Source organism: Amblyomma mixtum, chromosome 7 (assembly GCF_055824585.1).
Source record: "Amblyomma mixtum isolate Tamu chromosome 7, ASM5582458v1, whole genome shotgun sequence".
NCBI classification, from domain to species: Eukaryota; Metazoa; Arthropoda; class Arachnida; order Ixodida; family Ixodidae; genus Amblyomma; species Amblyomma mixtum.
This window is the reverse complement of record NC_143018.1, coordinates 100,435,601-100,454,259: the sequence shown is the minus strand read 5'-3', so window position 1 is coordinate 100,454,259 and position 18,659 is coordinate 100,435,601. Positions and strand designations below refer to the sequence as shown.

At 47.6% G+C, this 18,659-nt stretch overlaps 1 protein-coding gene and 1 long non-coding RNA gene across 3 annotated transcripts in view; one reads left to right on the top strand and one right to left on the bottom strand.

The window, feature by feature from the left end:
* The window catches only part of LOC149336984 (uncharacterized), a 77,970-nt gene extending 59,782 nt beyond the window's left edge, over window positions 1-18,188 (bottom strand). For both annotated transcript variants that reach the window (XM_089553227.1, XM_089553228.1), the window contains exon 1: window positions 18,019-18,188. The gene's annotated coding sequence lies outside the window, so the exon portion shown is untranslated. The remainder of the gene's footprint in view (window positions 1-18,018) is intronic.
* Window positions 4,729-13,468, top strand: LOC149336985 (uncharacterized). Its single transcript, XR_016284351.1, has 3 exons — window positions 4,729-4,974; window positions 6,460-6,721; window positions 13,331-13,468. It is a non-coding gene; the product is annotated as an uncharacterized LOC149336985 (long non-coding RNA).
* Window positions 18,189-18,659: the final 471 nt, after the last annotated feature.

Sequence of the window (18,659 nt, the reverse complement as noted above, 5' to 3'; positions counted from 1 at the left end):
TGTACAAATTCTAGCTCTGCGTCCCAAAATTTTTGATTTAAATATACTCCATTTCCTGTACATGAGTGCGTTTGTATCCGCTATACACCCTGGCCAATCCCCCGCCGTGGGTATGTGCCATTCAGCCCGAGGACATCATCATCATCATCATCGCGTTTTTGATGCTCTCCGCAGAAATGGATAAATCGGCCCTAGGCCGAGGTACTGTTGCGGCTTCTGCTGCCAGTAATACTTACCGTACTGTTCTTCCCCGTCTGCCTGCTGGTAAGCTGGTTTTTAACTCCGTATTTCTGCATACGGACCTTGCTGGCGGTCCCTATCGTGCCCAGGACTTTAGAGATGCCTTACGGGGTGTCATTGACGTCTGTGACATCAGCTCTATCGGACAGTTTCAGATGACTCACGTATGGATGATAACATGCAAGACAGCGTTAGCGAAAGCTAAGCTCGTGAGCACTCAGGAGTTACAAGTGAAAAACCGCCGTTGTCTAGTGATTGACCCGGAACTCAAGACAGTAAAGCTCAAGATACTTTGGCTCCCAGAACATCTTGAAGATTTTTACATTCGGGACGCCCTTTGCGCTTGCGGAACGATTACGTCCATCACAGTGGAGCACTGGAGGGTTCCAGAAATGGAGGGCATGCGCACCTTGAATCGTGACGTTGCCTTGACTCTTGCTGATGGCGTCACTGTCAACGACGTGCCTCACATTTTGACAATTTGCGGTGTACAATGTCTGGTTTTAGTGCCAGGAAGCCCACCACTGTGTCTCCGTTGCCACAAGGTTGGCCATATACGCCGTCATTGCCGCACTCCTCGGTGTGATGATTGCCGGCGTTTCGGCCATACTACAGAGGAGTGCGTAGTGTCGTATGGTAATAAGCTACGCGTTGGCACCCGTGCTATGGATGACGCATTGCAGGAGCACTTGATGGACGCAACAGAAGTTTTGGATGCTGCTGGTGGCACACCAGCTGTTGCGCCCATTGACTCAGCGACTACTGACCCGCTGTCTGGCCCCGTTCCTGCTGTGCAGCATGAGCCTACCCAGCCTTCACAGATGGAGCAGCTGTCTGCAGATGATGAGCGTCGATGCCTGGCGGAGCAGGCTCCAGCTATATGCAGTGTCAGTGATGGCACTCTTGGCGCACGTGCCTGTGCTGTGCGTGGGCCAGAGGAAGACAAGGACGACGGTGTGGCTCCGGCGCCGAGTGCCTGCACTGCTACATGTTCTGAGGCTCCTGCCGGATGTGCCACACAGGTAACAGAGTGCCAACCTGGCACTTCACTCCCCGACGGCAACTGTGATGCCGATGAGCAAATTTTAAGTGTGGCCTCCAAGCTCGGTGTGTCTCCGAGTTTTGCCTCCTCTGAGGAGGACAGTGTCCCCGCCAAGCACAAGTCCCGCCGTCGAAAGTCAAAGAATAAGAAACCTCCTCGGCGCTCCAGCTCAAGGAGAAAGGGCGTCAACTCTAGGGAGGTCTCACCTTCCGGAGTGATGCCCCCAGACATCGTGGATGCCTGATTGAAGCTCAAGTTAGCCACCATGGCGTCTAACCAGCAGTTGACTGTCGCAACACTCAACATATGTGGACTCCGTTCAAGGCAGAAAAAGGTACAGTTACGCCGATTGCTTTGGGGCAATCGGCTAGACATTGTCGCTATGCAAGAAACTAAGATAGAAAGTGAAATGGATACAGAGATAGCCCTGCGACCTTTCCTAACAGATTACAACGTCTGTGTGTCGCACCCAGTGGGTCTTTCGGCAGGTTGCTTTCTTTTCTTAAAGAAGAGTCCACCTATTTCTGACTGTAAGTACCAGGTTGACATAGACGGGCGTATGATATGTTGTGACTTTCGACTGCATGGCGAGTCGTGGAGGGTTATCAATGTGTATGCTTCAAATAATCCGGTGCAACGAGGAGTTTTTTTCATGCAATTGCAACTCTCCTAGGATGTGATCGTTATGTCGTTTTCATGGGTGACTTCAACTGTGTGTGCGGTCCACGCGATCGCACAGGTGCTAACCAAAACGCCGATAAGAGCTCTGGTATATTATTGTCTATTACCGAAAACGCAGGTTTAATTGATGCCGGATTGTCATCCGCCTTCACATACATCAGAGGAGCCTCACATTCACGCCTTGATCGCATTTACATTTCCGCAGATCTCCTTAAACGGCACATTTCATGTGATGTCAAGCCTGTTTCTTTCTCAGATCATGCTATGGTTATTACGCGGATTGGAGAATGCGCCCGTCCCAAATTTCAGCCTCAGTGGGAACTGTGGAAGCTTAATTCCGAGCTTCTAAAAGAGGAGCATTTTCAGCAGCGAGTGATGACAGCTTTGTAATCTTGCTTGGTCATGGATGTCCCATTGTTTGCAGCTTGGGAGATGTTTAAGCTAGAAGTTCGTAGCATAGCTATTGAGATCGGCTCCGTGAAGTCTTATCTTAAGCATGGTGAGGAGAAACGGTTACTTCAGAGTCTTTATAATCTGCATGCGCTTGAATGTGAGGCTCCTGGCTTGTACACAGAGGAAATTGGTGCTGTTAAGTGCAACCTTCAGAAGGTTGATGCAGAACGCTATCGTGCGGCCCGTGTGCGATCCCGCAGCAACCGTGCTCTGCACTCTGAGGAGCCTACTAGACAGGCCTTGCTAGATGAGCGTCGTCATGTGGCTGTCAAGCGAATTTCTGAGCTCTACTGTGGTGCTGCCCTGGTCACAAGTACAGATGTCATAGTGACCGAGTTTGAAAACCACTATAGCTCTCTGTTTGCTGCCACGTCTAGCACTGCTGATGATGATCATATAGCGCGATTGGTGTCAATGACTAACCCACTCAATGAGGATGAGTGCAAGGCATTAAGTGGCTTTTTAAGCTTGGGTGAATTGCAAGATGCAATTGATCAATTGCCGCTTTCGAAAACCCCGGGGCCTGACGGTCTCTCAGGAGAATTTTACAAGGCATTTAAATTCGTTCTAGCCCCGGTCCTGCTCAAAATTTTTGAGACAAGTATTGATGTTGAATTTCTGCCTCAGTCATTTACGAAAAGTCATATTGTCTTTATACCAAAGACCGAGGATAAGGAAAAACTTCGATTTGTAGATGGCTACAGACCAATCACGCTTTCTAATGTAGATTATAAGATTTTTGCTAAAGTAATGTCAAATCGGCTGCAGCTTGCAATGTCTTCTTTGATTGGGCCTCATCAAACATGTGGCTTGCGGGGACGATCAATACAATCTAACCTACATGTAGCACGTACGGTGTTGCAGTATTGCAGTGACGCTCAAGAACAATTAGCAATGCTGCAAATTGACCTGGCAAAGGCATTTGATCGAGTGTGCCATTCATTTCTTTTTGCACTTTTAAATCACGTCAATCTCGGTTCAATACTTTCTACTGGCATACGCCTTTGTTACAAATCCTGTACCACGCGCTTGATTGTTAATGGCTGTCTCTCGCAACCAGTCCCAATTCAGTCTTCGGTGAAACAAGGGTGCCCACTGTCTCCGCTCCTGTTCGCATTATACTTGGAGCCACTTTGCATAAGTGTTATAATCAGTAGAGATGTCAGTGGTTTCCGAATAATGGGCCACGAACTGAAGGTATTGGCTTATGCAGATGACCTTGCGTTTTTTTTGTACTGGTAAGCCAAGCATCGATGAGGTTATTCGTTTAACGGAGGACTTTGGCTCGGTGTCAGGAAGTCGGATTAATCGCTCTAAGAGTTGCGGTCTTTGGTTTGGTAGCTGGGGTTCGACACCTGCTGAATATGCTGGTATAACATGGACATGCAAGCCACCAAAGTACCTTGGCGTCCCTTTGAGTGCCTATAAGCATAGCGCACATTACTGGAAAGACCGCGTGTCAACTCTTCAGCGCTATGCTCAAACGTTTGTCCCCCATGGCCTCTCAATTTTTGGCAGGGCGACCGCCTGTAATCTGTTTCTCGCCACTAAAATATATTATCTACTGCAAATTATTCATGGCGCAAGACTTTCTATCCAGCGTTTTCACAGGGTTTTCGCTACTTTTGTGTGGGATTCGTCTTTTGAATCCATGAGGCGTGGTTAAGAGCTGGTATTGTATCGATACAAGCTAACTTCAGTTTCTCCTCAGTGTATGTCGTTGCCCAGGGCCCGCCTATTCCGCATCGTTTCTCATTTTCATCGGGACAGCAGAACGCTGGAGTGGTGTTCTCGCTGATGCCATGCGCCACTCCGATCCGCGACATTTTAAGAGTGATATATTCCTTTGAGGGACTACCGCTATCCGTCATGCAACACCCATTACCTGGTGCCTTTGAGGTCTGTTCTCAATTGACAAAAATAAGTATGTTTTCGGACATGGTGCCAGCTGCCGACCATGAAGATCAACGGAGGGAGGGGACAGGAGTTTAGATGGAACCTCTGCTCTCTCCAACTCTACTGCCCGGCTATGACAAAATACGGGGCAACTCCGGGTAGTGACTGCACGCGAGATTACCTCTAGCCGCTCGTGAAAAAGGAAAAACTGAGAAAGAACAAGGCTAACAAGTTATGAAAAGGAGTATGGGAAAGGGAAAAATGGAACGGAGGATACGAAAAGTCAAGCTGCCGATTTCCGCCGGTCGGGTCGCGCTAGGTGCTATTCACGGGAAGCGGAGCCAAAGTAGTGCGCTGCCTCCACCGAGGGGTCTTAAAGGTTCCAATTTCGCTTAAACGGTTTTTCGCTTACTCGGGCAAGGCTTAGGCGTTAACACTATTCGCGGACGCACGCATTCCAATTACAGAACTGCACGGGCCTCATTCCGAGACCAGAGTCCGGCCCATGCTTCAAAGCCTGAGCCTGCCCGAGGACCGAAGCTTCAAGCCCGGGCCCGGCCCGGGCCCGTGAAATTACCACTCTACTGATCCCGAGCTCGAGCCCGGCCCGCTAAGGTCCGAGTCAGGACCGGCCTGGTCCCGTTCCTGCAGGCGCACAAAAGGTGAATTGCTTTGAGCAACTAGACCTCTGCTGCGAAAGTAAAGATCCTGTCGGCTAAGACGCTCAAACCGCAGTAGCACTTGAGAAATTAGATTGCACCGAAAGCCAAACGAAAAGCATCGCATGGACACGCAGTAGTGTTTTTTGGCTTACCTATAGATGTTTCATCAGTCATTTTTTACTGTATGCGGTGTCTAAATATTAGAACGGCGTCGCTGCCGTTGCAATGACCATTCGTTTGAATGTAATAAACACTATTTCGCGCGCAGCATTCGTCACCGCACAATGGGCGCATTGCAATGAAGAAGACACGCCAAAGCGCCTGTTTATTGCGTAATACGTCTTGAAAGGTTTGAATTGGCCTAAACCAACATGCTCTTCCCCAGTGGTGTTGATAAAATTGTGCAGAGGTGTTTTTGAGAGGCGAAGAAACAACTGAAGACGATCTCGGAACAAATGGCTGCCCGTCGAGTAGTAGAGTGAAGGTTCCGCTCTAGCAGTTTCTAATGGGCCTTCAAATATCCATTCGCATGCGGTAACAGATAAACGTGCAGATCTCGGGCACATTTTTGTAAAAGCGACGACCTGCGATCATTCATAACTGAGAGAGCCCAATCAGTGGTGCCCTGCATTTTAGTAGGCGGACGCATCCATGAAAATGTGCCGCACGTCAGGGGTTACAACGCTACACTAAGAACGCCACAGTAGTTTCGTCCACTGCTATATTTTGTAGCTTAGAATTTTCGGAAGCAGTTCATTGTTGCAGATCTTCAGCCACTGAAAAGGGCATTTTAAGTCTTCTCTAGTATCACTCAACGAGGCTAGGCGTGCTCGTTCCAAGTTACTTGACATTTTACTGCCAGTGAATGTGACTAAACTCGGCCTATAGAGAGACGAAGACGTTGCTCGACCTACTGTGGCCTCAGCTCTAGTCATTTACCTAATTTTGCCTATTTTACCTAGATTTATTATTGCGAAAGTAATACTACGCTAGGTTTTGAGCCTTCAGCGTGGTCACGGCGGTGGTCCCGGCGGTAGTCATGCGTCTGGGACGTCATACCAAGGTGAAATCTGAGCTACCAAGTCGGTTCGTCGGCGCGGTCCCAGCGGTAGCCACGGATCACCGCAGATCCCAGGCAGTAAGAGAGGGGACTGCGTTCATTTCGAGGAAAGGAAAGGCATCTTACCAACTCTGTGGTTTTAGTGGGCACCTCAATAACACTTTAAGCTTATTCCGGCGTTCATTGATGCCCTCTGACATAGACAGCGTTGTAGACTGCGTTGATTTGGAGGAAAGAAAAGGCGCCTTACCAACTCTGTGATTTAGTGGACACCTCAATAGCACTTCAAGCTAATTACGGCGTTCCGTGCAGCACTCAGGCTTTCGCCTTTCACTACTTTAGTCGCTAAAGCTGCTCGTAATTTGCTTTCGCAACCTTCCGGGCTTAACCAAGCTAAGCCTCTGCCAATTTTTTGAATATTCGAGGACGGCTGCATCGGCAAGGCGGTACTGTCCCTACGGGAAGGGTACGGCTGCGCCGGCGCCGGCGCTAAAGGGACCATGACAATCAAAGGAGGCTGGCTCGGAAGAGGCGGCCATGGCTTCTCAGGCCGTGGAGCGACCAGAACATGGAGACGACCACCCGTCCAGCGAGACCTCTTCGCTCGGGGGGGATGAATCAACGATCATGGACGGTGACGAGTCCGTGGCCGATATGGATGACGTGGACGACGAGGGCTTCAAGTTGGTGAGTCACCGCAAGCACCGAACGGTCGGGATCACGGTAGTGGTGGAGACCACGAAGAAAGGGGTCGATTTAAGAGAGAGGAATCCCAGAGGAATCCCAGAGGAATCCCATCCCATCCCAAACAAGAAGGTCTGTCTCACTGAGAATATATTCCTTCAGTCTGTACCCTTAGAAGTTGTGCCTTCATTTAAAACATTAGGTATAATATTTAATGAAAGAATGTCATGGGATGATCATGTTAGCTTTGTAATAAATAAATGTTCACGTATTATTGGTCTTCTTTACAAGAACCGTGAGATACTGCCGCGAAATGTAATGCTAATGCTATATAATTCATTGATACAATCTCATTTCAGCTATTGCCATTTAACCTGGGGTGCAACAACAGCAGGCAATCTTCAGAAACTACACTTGTTACAGAAAAAATTTCTAAGAATTGTTGAAAATGTTCCGCATACCTACCATACGGCCGCACTTTTCTTAAAGTATAACTTACTTCCAATTACTAAGCTTTATGACTATCGTCTGAGCAAGTGTGTGAAAAACGAGGTGTTGAAGAATATATCTTTTCTATCCAAATTAGCTGGTTTAGAAAAACGAGATGCAATGTACAACACAAGAAATATAGCACAATGGAACGTAAAAACATACAGAACTTTCTATGGTAATCAAACATTAGAAAATAAACTACCACGACTTCTTAACAAACTCGCACAAAACGATATTGATCTCCAAAACACAACACGCCACAAACTGTTCGAATATTTTTTACACTACACCTAACCTTTTTTTTTTCTGTGATTTGTTTACCTAATTCTTTCTTTCACCATCATTGTAAGTTTTCTTTCCAGCCAGGACAATGCTGTTGATTTTATGCTGACTACTGTAACCTGATAACAGCTCTACTATATGTATTTTTTTCTTTTGTTATCTGTATTTCCTGTATTTTCTTTGTGTGTGTGTGTGTGTGTGTGTGTGTGTGTGTGTGTGTGTGTGTGTGTGTGTGTGTGTGTGTGTGTGTGTGTGTGTGTGTGTGTGTGTGTGTGTGTGTGTGTGTGTGTGTGTGAAAAAAAAAACCACAGCATTGCTGTCAAAGTGGGGGCCCGTGGCCTTGTCAAGCTGTCAAACGGCAGCTTTTACTACGGGTCCCCGCCATCATCTGTACCATGGTGGCAAATAAAATTTGAATTTGAATTTGAATCTTGCTTTTTGTGGCCATTCAATCACTGCTGGGTTCAGCTCCCATTCGTAGTCGGTTCACTATGCAAGGGGCTCTTCAGTTGGATGTTTCAATGGAAGAGCAGGTTGACAAGCTCCTGCAGTGCTCTCAGATTGGTGAAATCAAGGTTAAAGTGCGGTTGCCCCATTCCTATATGCAGAACACCTGTGTTACTAAGGGTGTACCAAAGTGGTATTCAAAGAGTGCCCTACTTGATTACTTGAAACCACAAGGTGTTCTGCACGTGAAACGACTCGTGCGCCGTGTGGAGTCTCAAGAAAAGGAATGGGCTGTGAAACCTACCAACTATATCGTGCTGACATTCGCTCCCAACTCAGAGCGCCCTGAAAAAATTGATCCGGGATTCACAAAACACGCAGTTGCCGATTTCACTGCAGCCCCTCCACGGTGTTTTAGATGCCGACGGTTTAGGCATGTGGCCAAAGTTTCCACAAAGGATCAACGCTGTAAGCGGTGCGGTGGCGACCACGACTTTAAAGCCTGCAAGGCCGATTTTGCTTGTGCCAATTGCGGTGGTGATCATCCAGCCAGTTTCGGAAGCTGCCCCATCCGTGTGAGCGCTCTGCACCGTCGTAAATTCTTTCTCGCTGGTCCTAAACCCCAACCAACTGAGAAGTCTGTGCCAGGACTTCACGAGTTCCCAGTGTTGGAGTCTGAAGTTGTTGCATCACCTAACAATGTCCCTAGGAGACCACAGTCCAGCAAGACGCCAACGTTCATTGCGTGCGAGTCGGTTGTTCGTCCTCCAGCAAAAAGTGTCCATGTTCTTGAGCGACCAGATCACAGCCAGACTCGACGGCAAGGGGGTCTCTCGTATGCTCAAGTTACAAGCAAACCCGCTACTGCGACCAAGAGTGTGTCCTCGTCGGCATCTTTTCTCGAAGTGGTAAGGGAGTGCGTTGCGCAAAATATGGAGCTCAAAAATGAAGTTTTGTCGGACCTTCTTCATGTTTTGTTTGAGCCCCTGCGTTCACATGTTCCAGCGATGCCGTCTGGTAACCTGAAGAGCTTCCTACAGCTGGTGCTTTTTTTCAGTCCATTATTAATACCTTTGTAGTGAACTACCTTTCGAACTAATATGGATTGTGTTCAACCTCATGGATCTGATATCCACCGAAAAGTGCCGTTCATATTGCAATGGATCTGCGCTGGGATTTTAAGTCGGTTAGTTGAACTGAAACTATTCTTGAAAGAGACTTGTGTTCCAGTTTGGCCCTGTCGGAAGCTGGCCTGCCAAGCGGGAGGTGTTTGACTGGATATGTCGCCCATAAAAACTGCAGCACAAAGTCTTTCCCCGCAGGAAGTGCTGCGCTTTACATTAGAAGGGAAATCCCACATGTTTCTTTAAACGTTGCTGATCTTTGCACGGCTGACATCAAGGTAGCGGCTGTGAGAATACAGCTAGGCTTTTGAACCCTGTCTATTGCATCCGTGTACTCGTCCCCACGGAAGAAGGTTGCATTGGATTTGTTTCTACAGCAGCTCTGCGACCGCTGCCCAGCTCCTCGGATCATCTGCGGTGATTTCAACAGCCATCACATCATCTGGGGTGACAGGAACACAGATTCCCGCGGACGCACACTCGTAGACGTCATTGACAGTTTGGACCTGTGTGTTGCCAATGACGGAAGCCCCACTTTTTTCTGGCCTCCAACCTCAGCGACAGCCATAGACCTGACTTTGCATTCACCTGACGTCCGCGTGAGGTGTTCAACAGCGCCTGACCGCACGGGAAGGGATCATTATCTGATTTTTGTGTTTGCTGCCGACTTTCGTATGCCTATATAGTTCTAAAATCAGCCATGTGGTCAACTGCCACAAGTACAGAGAGCACCTCGAACTTGTTTCTAGAGATGTTATTGACACAATGGTTTCGAGTAAGATGACAGCAACTATGGCGGTCAAGTTATCTGATCATTTTCCGGCCCCGGATTTAAAACTCAGGAACCTTTGCGCAGCGAGAAGGGCAGACGACAACTTTTGCGGAAGAAAGACGACAGGGACTTGAGGACGACCTTCAACATGCTGAATTCTACCATTCGACGGCACACGAACAAGCTACACAGGTCGCAATGGGCCTCATTCTGCGCTAGTTTGACTGTGTTCTCACCGATGACGAGAATATGGCGAGTTATTGGCAGCCTTGTTGGAGAATCTCGCCCTTGGGAGCCTTTTGCAGCTCTTGCAATGCGCAAGGAAAAATCTATTGCGTGCTTAGCAGAGGAATTTGCAGACGCACTTGTACGTGGAAATTCTGAAATGGATATATATATACATCACTTGCTTCTTCCAGGTCTACCATGGTCGTCCCTTTCACGCTTAGGGAGCTTGAGACTGCGCTTAGTGGCCTGCGGCGCCGGTGTGCACCAGGTCCCGACGGTATCACCAACCAAATGCTACATAATCTACCCCTGGACCTCAGGAAGGAGCTCCTAAACTTAATCAATCGAGTTTGGGAGACTGGCGATGTTCCTCCCTCATGGAAGGTGTCATATGTAGTTCCAGTTCTGAAGCCTGGCAAAGACATGACGGAACTTGCCTCGTATCGCCCCGTGTCATTGACCTCCTGTGTAGATAAGTTGACGGAGAAGGTGGCAAATGAACGCTTACTGTGGTGACTTGAGCAGAGCAAAGCACTGCCATCATGTATGACAGGATTCCGCCGAGGTCTTAGTGCCCAAGATAGCGTCCTAAACTTCGTGAGTCACATTGAACACCAGAGAGCTTTCGACCTTTCCACCTTAGGCATATTTCTTGACGTTGCAAAAGCTCATGACAGCGTGCTTCAGAGCTCAATTCTGAACAATTTTCAAGGCATGGGCATACAGGGCCATACGTTAAGATTCATTTACTCGTTTATCAGCGATCGTTTATCAGTTAGGAAGTACCATAAGCACCGAAGGGGATCTATCATGAGGTGTGCCTCAAGGAAGTGTTCTATACCCACGCTCTTTAACGTCGTAATGGTTGGCCTTCCCGATTCGTTGAAAAAAATTGCAGGCAAGTGTGTATGTCAATATATGTTGACGACATTTGTATTTGGATTACTGGCTACCAACACAAACGATTAGCGTTGATAGCTCTACAAGCTCCACTTTCGGTGCAAGCTTACCTTCAAGGTGTGGGAGCGTCTCTTTCAGTGGAAAAATCCTTCTTTATTCTGTCTACAGGCATAGGAAGACGTCAAGCGCGGTTGCGGATAGACCTTGGTCCCTCTTGCATCAGTCAATTAAATCACACGCGTTTTCTGGGCGTAATTATTGACTCCCGTCTACAGTGGCGAAAAGCTGTCGATGTGGTTGTCTCACCTCTATCTTCGCGTCTCAATGTGCTCCGTAGAATTGCTAGTGAGCAATGGGGAAACCATCCTTCTTCAATGGTCAAACTTCATGAAGCGCTGGTGGTCAGTCGCATAATGTGTCAGTTAACTTCAATTTCCCCCTCGGACTCACAGTTTGAATGTCTCGAAGTTTTCCATAGAAAGGGCCTTAGAAGAGCCATTGGTGTTCCTCAGGCGGCTTCGAGCTAGGCAGTCCTTCATGAGTCACTATCGAAACCACTTAACCTTGTCGCTTCACAGAGACTACTACTGCATCTTGGCCACCTAGGAGAGACGGTATCTGGGCAATCCCTTTTCCAGCGGCTCTGCAAGAAATATATGTCGAAGGCCTACTTGGCGCTTAATACTCTTAGTTCTTTAGGCCTCAATGTTCCAAGGCAAAGGAAACAGTTGAAACCGCCGTGTTCTTTTCTAACCCTCGACTGTAAGGTCACAATTCCCCATTTGAGCGCAAAGCGCAGCTCTCCTTTGGCAGCAACACGTTCGCTCGTACTTGTACATTTGGACAAAGAGTATGTCTGCCATCTTCAAATTTTCAGGGAGGGTTCTGTGGAAAAGGTCAATCAAGCTAGTGCAGCGGCATTTTACATACCTTCTTTGGCCTGTAAGTGGTCTGTACACATTTCTGGTGTCGTATCCTCCACAACGGCCGAAACTGTTGCTATTGAGGCGGCTTTACGGAAGCTAGGATTTTGTCCGGCTCAACATGTTGTCATCCTCATTGATTCAAAATCTGGCCTTCAGAGGTTAGAGCGCGGGTTCCCTACTGACACCTTGTCTATAAGCTCTCTACGCTTGGTACAGAATCTACACAACAGAGGCTTTACTCTAAATTTCCAATGGGTGCCCTGTCACATAGGAGTCAGAGACAATGAGGTGGCAGATAGTCTCGCCCATAAAGCTCGGTCAAGAAATTCATAAAAAAAAGTCCCTCCAGATGCAAAATCTTTCTTCCGAAAAAAGGTGCTCGATTATTTCAGTACCCTCTGGAGTGCGCCCCACAAGCCATGTGTGACCAAGGGTCTGAGAAGATCCCAGGCCACTCTACTACATCGAATTCGAACGGCTGTGTTCGTACTCCTGACTGGATGCATAAGACGGGCATGGCATCGTCTCCGCTATGTTCTATATGTGGTGTGTGCAGGGATATAGAACATTATATTATGTTCTGCCCAGAGTACAGCGCAGAAAGGGATGTAATGTTGGCTTCCTTCAAGAGTACAGGAGTCCTTCACAGTGTAGTTCAGGACATTCTCTACCCGAGTGGAAACCAGACATGTAGAAGAGAGGCTTCACGCCTTCTTTTAACATTCCTGCAGGACACTGATCTTGTCTCCAAATGATGACAGCAGGGACGGTCTATGGTCTTCTGTGATTTAATGTGCGCATAGATGGTGCCTTCTGGGGTGGTCTATGTTATTATGTGAGTGAATGTGTGCATGGATGGTGACTCTGCAATGGACTATGTTCTACTGTGTCTGAATATGTGTATAGATGGTGACTCTGCAATGGACTATGCTTTACTGTGACTGATTGTGTGTATAGATGGTGACTTCTGGAGTGGATACTGTTGTGCTGTGAGTGCATGTGTGCATAGATGGTGACTGCGGGGGTGGCCTATGTTCTATTATAAGTGTCGGTGGGTATAGCGGGGCAGATGTGACCGGTTTTAAGACATTATTAACATATAAGTGTCGCTACGGTGGAGCAATTGCCGGCAGAATAAGCAAGGCTAATTCCACCTGTAGCATCAACCAACTCAACTCACCCCCTCTTATTCGGCCCATAAATGGCGCAGTTAACTCACGTTCCGCGTCAACTCTCTTAAAGATATTGGCGGGTTATTTCATTTCCGTGACGTTCCCGGCAGTGGGCCGAAAAAAAAAGGCAGTGCGTTTAACTTTCCTTTGGTGGGAACAATGTCATAACAGACACCAAAAATATGTGAATAAACGTTGCTTAATCTTTTTTTCTCAGCTTACAGCTGCAGTAATAAATCAAAAGTCGGACACATCTTCTCTTTGTACAGGCCCGTGCTCGGCCCGGATCCGCACCTTCAAGCCTGGCCAGGCCCAGACGCGGCGAAACAGCGCATTTTCCATCCGGACCCGGACATCGAGCCGGACCGCGCCCACGTAGTAATAAAACTGAAATACAGTTAAACTCACAGGATAACTCAATGCATGTGCAACAAAATAATGCTATAGGGCATGTGCGAATCTGGCAGGGCGCAGGGAAACGCACATGGCGCGTGAGCTGTGTGTTAGTATCTGCCAATATTTTGCGTTAGCTATTTTACATTATGCTTCCAACAATACGGGTAAGAAAATAGAACGGTGTTCATTGTTCCACTGGAAGGGAGAAAATGGAAGATGCCACTTGTATACAACTTGTGTACGCATGCGTAAATATGCAAGAGCTGTTTATTACAGGTACTCAACTGCGGGGAAGAAACGTGGAGGCTGACGATAATGGTTGAACATAAAATGAGGACAGCCCAGCGAGCTATGAGAAGTAACATGATAAGTAACTCTAGGAGACAGGAAGGAAGCAGATAGGTGCAGGGAACAAGCGCGAGTCATGGACATCCAGTCGAAATCAAGAAGACAGGATGGGCATGGATGCCGCATGTATACGACGGGAGAATAACAGATAGTCATTAAGGAAAACTAAATAGATTCCAAAAGACGGCAAGCACGGCAGGAGGCGGCAGAAAGTCAAGTGGGTCGATAAGAATAGGAAGTTTGCGGGGATAACATGGCCGCAGCTGGCAGAGGACAGAGTTAATTCAAAGAATTTAGGAGGCCCCCTTGTCCCGCAGTGAACTGGTGCTGATGATGATGACAGTGTCGAACCACTCACACTATATCCTGATCTACTCTGCCTACGACACTAGTCTCTTCACGTGCAGCGCCTCAAAACATACTACAACTCTTCTATCTTGTCCCCGTAAGTCGCCAGGATGGAGTCTTTTTTCCGGGGGCTATTGCAATGACGAAGAGGAACATTCGCTTCAGAGGCGTTGCTATAGCTGCGCATGAGTGTGCTGGACATGGCTGACCTCGGACTGCTTTGACCGGTGCTTGTTTTCCCGGCTTTTGTCAATAAACATGATTCTTGTAACGTTTTGTGGCTGCCTGCTTGCTTTTGAATAATCACACCTCCAACGTAGGTCGCGTCGAAGTAATCACTGTTTTTCCAAAAGAAGACATCCCCGTGCCCCGAATATTGAGAACACCACGCTGCTTGTCCACTGTGAAGTAAAAGAAAGCAACCTGAAGAATATATTTTTCTAGTTACAGCCGTTTTGCGATGAAGACATTGTGTATATGAGGGACGCAAGCCACGGGTCTTTCTGCTGCTCCGCAAGCATATCAGCTGTGGTAAGAGACGAAAGTACGGGATCGGTCGCCGAGAAGCAGGCAGCGTCGCTGGGAAGGGGAGACCGAGACAAAGCATCGGCGTCCATGTGCTTACGGCCGGAACGGTAGATGGCGCGGATGCCAAACTCTTGAAGGCGAAGAGCCCACCGAGCGAGGCGACCGGATGGATCTTTAAGAGACGGTAACCAGCAGAACGCATGGTGGTCCATGACGACGCGAAACCGGCGACCGTATAGATAGGGCCGGAATTTCGCTAGCGCCCATACAATACCTAAACAATCGTTCTCAGTAACGGAATAGTTGGATTCAGCTTTGGTAAGCACGCGACTCGCATGCGCAACTACGTATTCTTCAAAACCATCTTTTCGCTGGGCCAAGACAGCTCCGAGGCCAACGCCACTCGCATCCGTATGGACCTCGGTAGGTGCTGTGGGGTCATAGTTTCGGAGTATTGGCGGCGAAGTCAAAAGATGGCGCAGGGTAGTGAAAGCTTCGTTGTTCTACTATTCTACTTAGTTGTTTTTTCACGCACATATACTTCCTTGGCATTCACCACCGTACCTTGGCTAATCCCCCCGCGCGGGTACGTGCATTGTTTACTGAGGAGAAGAAGAAGAAGAAGAATGTCTCCACTTTTAATGTCAAAGTGTCTCATGCCTTCGGTCTGGCTACAAGGTGATGAACTGGCCAGTCGTGACCTTTTGCTTGGTGAGAAATCACAGCAGTCTAAACCCCCAAGCACTTAGTCTCAGGAAAATCTAGTCACCGTGACACCGGACATATTCCTGAATAGGGTGCATGGTAGCTCTGAAAAGGAGTTTAGCAACCGGTGCCGAAACAGGGGCGAAAAAATTTCGGACGACACCCGTAAGACGCCAAATTTTTTTCTTCCCTGTCTCGGCGCAAGTCGCTACACTCATGTCGAACCAAGTCGCCCCACAGCACGTTCCCTTCTGAAAATGACTTTCTATGTGTATGAGAAGAAGTCGCACTGGGAATCACCTACCAGAATTCAAATCTGCAACGATGAAAAGAGATACCTATGCAGCACCTGGTTCTCGTCTTGACACCCTGCACACTGGGTAAGTCAATCTGAGGGACAAAAGACATCAATACATACTGAACCCTAGTCTGTACATCAGATACGAGAGATTTTGCTATGACTCGTGGAGTTGCCGCGGCCACCAAACGTGTGTTAAATTCTCCTCAAACGACCATCTTTCTGACGAGTGCAATGCTGCGTAGTCACACTGTACGAACTCTGGCGCGGAGCACCCCGCAATAGGGGCCATGCCCCTCTTAGAAGACAGGAGATGAAAATAAAGTACCGGGATTGAGTTAAAATAAAAAAATATTATTTAAGAAGGTTGGAAGACATATCTCAATGACTAACTAAATCTCCCTGATTCCAAGCGCAAATTTCAAGCACACTGCTTCGGAGTACGAAGTCTATTTCATTCCGAGTGAGACCATTGGGGCAATTCCAGATCAACTTCCAGGTTTTTGGTTTGTGGAAGAGGTTATTCATAATCCATAAATTATTTTTCTCTTCGAACTCTATGGTTAAATCTGCCTGATATGACGGATGGTATCTATAACGGCTGCACAGCTACCATTGTCCTCCACAAAATCGGCAATAAAATTCGAATAATGAAGGGTGTCAAGCAGGAATACACAATCACGCAAGGGTGTCAAGCAAGGAGACACAATCGACACAAGGACGTATTCAGAGGCGCAGCTTCGAAACAGCTGTGGATAATAGTTAAAGGAGAACATCTTACTAATATGCGATTCTCTGATGACAATGTCTTGCTAAGCCACTCTGCAAATGAATTGCAAAGTATGTTCAGTGTGTTAGACGGGCAGAGCAGAATGGTGGGTCTAAAGATAATACGCAGAAAACCAAATTAAAGCTCAATGTCTACCAGTGGAACTGCCATTTACAATTGGTAGCGAGGGTGGGAAAATGGTAAGAAAATACGTCTACTTAGGGCAGGTAGTGACCGCAGATCCGGATCACGATAGTGAAATAACTAGAAGAATAAGAATAGGGTGAAGCGAATTTGGCAAGTTATTTCTAATTATGAATGACAGTTTGCAGTATCCCGCAAGCGAGTGGTATATAACAGCTGTATATTGACTTAAGTAACAGCTGTACTCACTTAGGCAGTGACAGGGAGGCAAACGAAAACGGTTCAATTTAAGAACAAACCACCGAGCCATAGCAAGGAAAAGGATAGGTGTAACGGTAAAAGAGACAGGAATAGGAAAGACTGCTTCAGGGAAAAAACGGGGATCAATGATATTCAAGCCGAAATCAAGAGGATAAAATAGGCTTCAGCAGAGCATGCAATGCGAAGGCAAGGTAACGGACCTTGAGGGTAACGGACTGGATTACAACAGTGCGCAAGTGTAACAGGGGTGGCAGAAAATTAACCCTGGCCAGGTTTACAAGCCACCGGTAGGGCTACCCACGCTTCAGGCAGCGGCAGTGAAAGCTTCCCTGCCATCGTTAAAAAAGTGCCCACAGGCCACTCAGTCGGTAGGCAGGAGGCTTCTCCACGTCAGGGGAGGCGGTTTCCCCGCGGATCTCCCACCGATGGCAACGACGGCATAATAAGGTGGGGGCGGCATAATAAGAAGCGGCAAAATGCGCCGAGGCGATGGCGAAGCGTCTGTTTAGCTATGACGCCATTATACTACAGTGCGTGCCTGGTCCGTGTCCAGCACAACGTGGCTGCCCGTTCGGCAAGCCTAACCCCATGCCGGTACTAGTTAAGGGGGTTTGCGATGCCAATCATTGATATGTAAATTGAATGGGCGCACAAATAATGTGTTGCTTACAAAACGATCCCTCTAAGCATCATATGCAGTGGAAGTAAAAATTTGCAATCAAACGTCATAATATGATCGCATGCTCAGCACAACACGTGAGGTCGAATGAACCGTTTTCTGATTTCTTTCACCTAACGCAGCCGACAATATTTACGCCGCGAGGGTAAAGTTCCAATTATAGTGTGCCTTTTAGAGTAAACAGCGCTCAGTGCCAAAGCGTTGATCACTGCTGCAATGCGTTCCCGGTTCGGCGTGTTCCGTTAACCCTAAGGGAACGCATTCGGTTCTCGGGTGAAATATCGTTGCCGCTGACTGCATGCCCCCCCTGAGTGCAGCACCAGCTCTAAATGTTAGTCGAGCAAACTTGAACGAATAGATAATTATGAATAGCTGCGCCCATCATGCAAAAAAGCTAGCTATAGTGGCGCGAACATGCAGCAGAATGATTGATACCTGCGTTGTCAAACACTGAAAAAGTATTTGGCCCGAACATCCATACCTCAGATTGAAGACAGCGGCAACAAACGCAGAGATGTGGAATGAAAACGAATGGTGAAGTGCCGCACAGCACCACGACGTTCCTTTTCTTTTGCTGTGGTCCTTGAAAGAAACGCGCGCGCTTCTAACGACGGCGAACACACTAAATGGCGCGAGTACAGGAGACGGGCGCTCCGGATAGAGATGGCTCTGTTTGGATGGATGGATGGATGGATAGGAGCGCCCCCTTTGAAACGGGGTGGTGGCAATTGCCACCATGCTCAGCTTTTCTTTATTTATTATTATTTTTTTTACTGTGTTGGCAATTCTCATTAAGATTCTCCATCACCTTTGCCTACGGTTTCCTACTATTCTAACCTTATGGCACATCTCTGCTTTTCAGCCACCAATCCTCCAATCGCTTTTTGCTGACTTCCACTGCAGATTTATTTACATGACCATTGTTATCTTTAAGTCCTAGGGCCTCAGAAAGAGCGACTGTGCCTGCATCGACATCCGGATGGATACCATCACATTTGATCCCAGCCGTAGCTGCCCATTTGAAGGAGTATAGGAACCTAATTTTAGCTCATGCTTTCTTTGTACTAATGCAAGCGACATTCAAATACATGAATCATCACGTAATATTCGCCTGCGATTGCT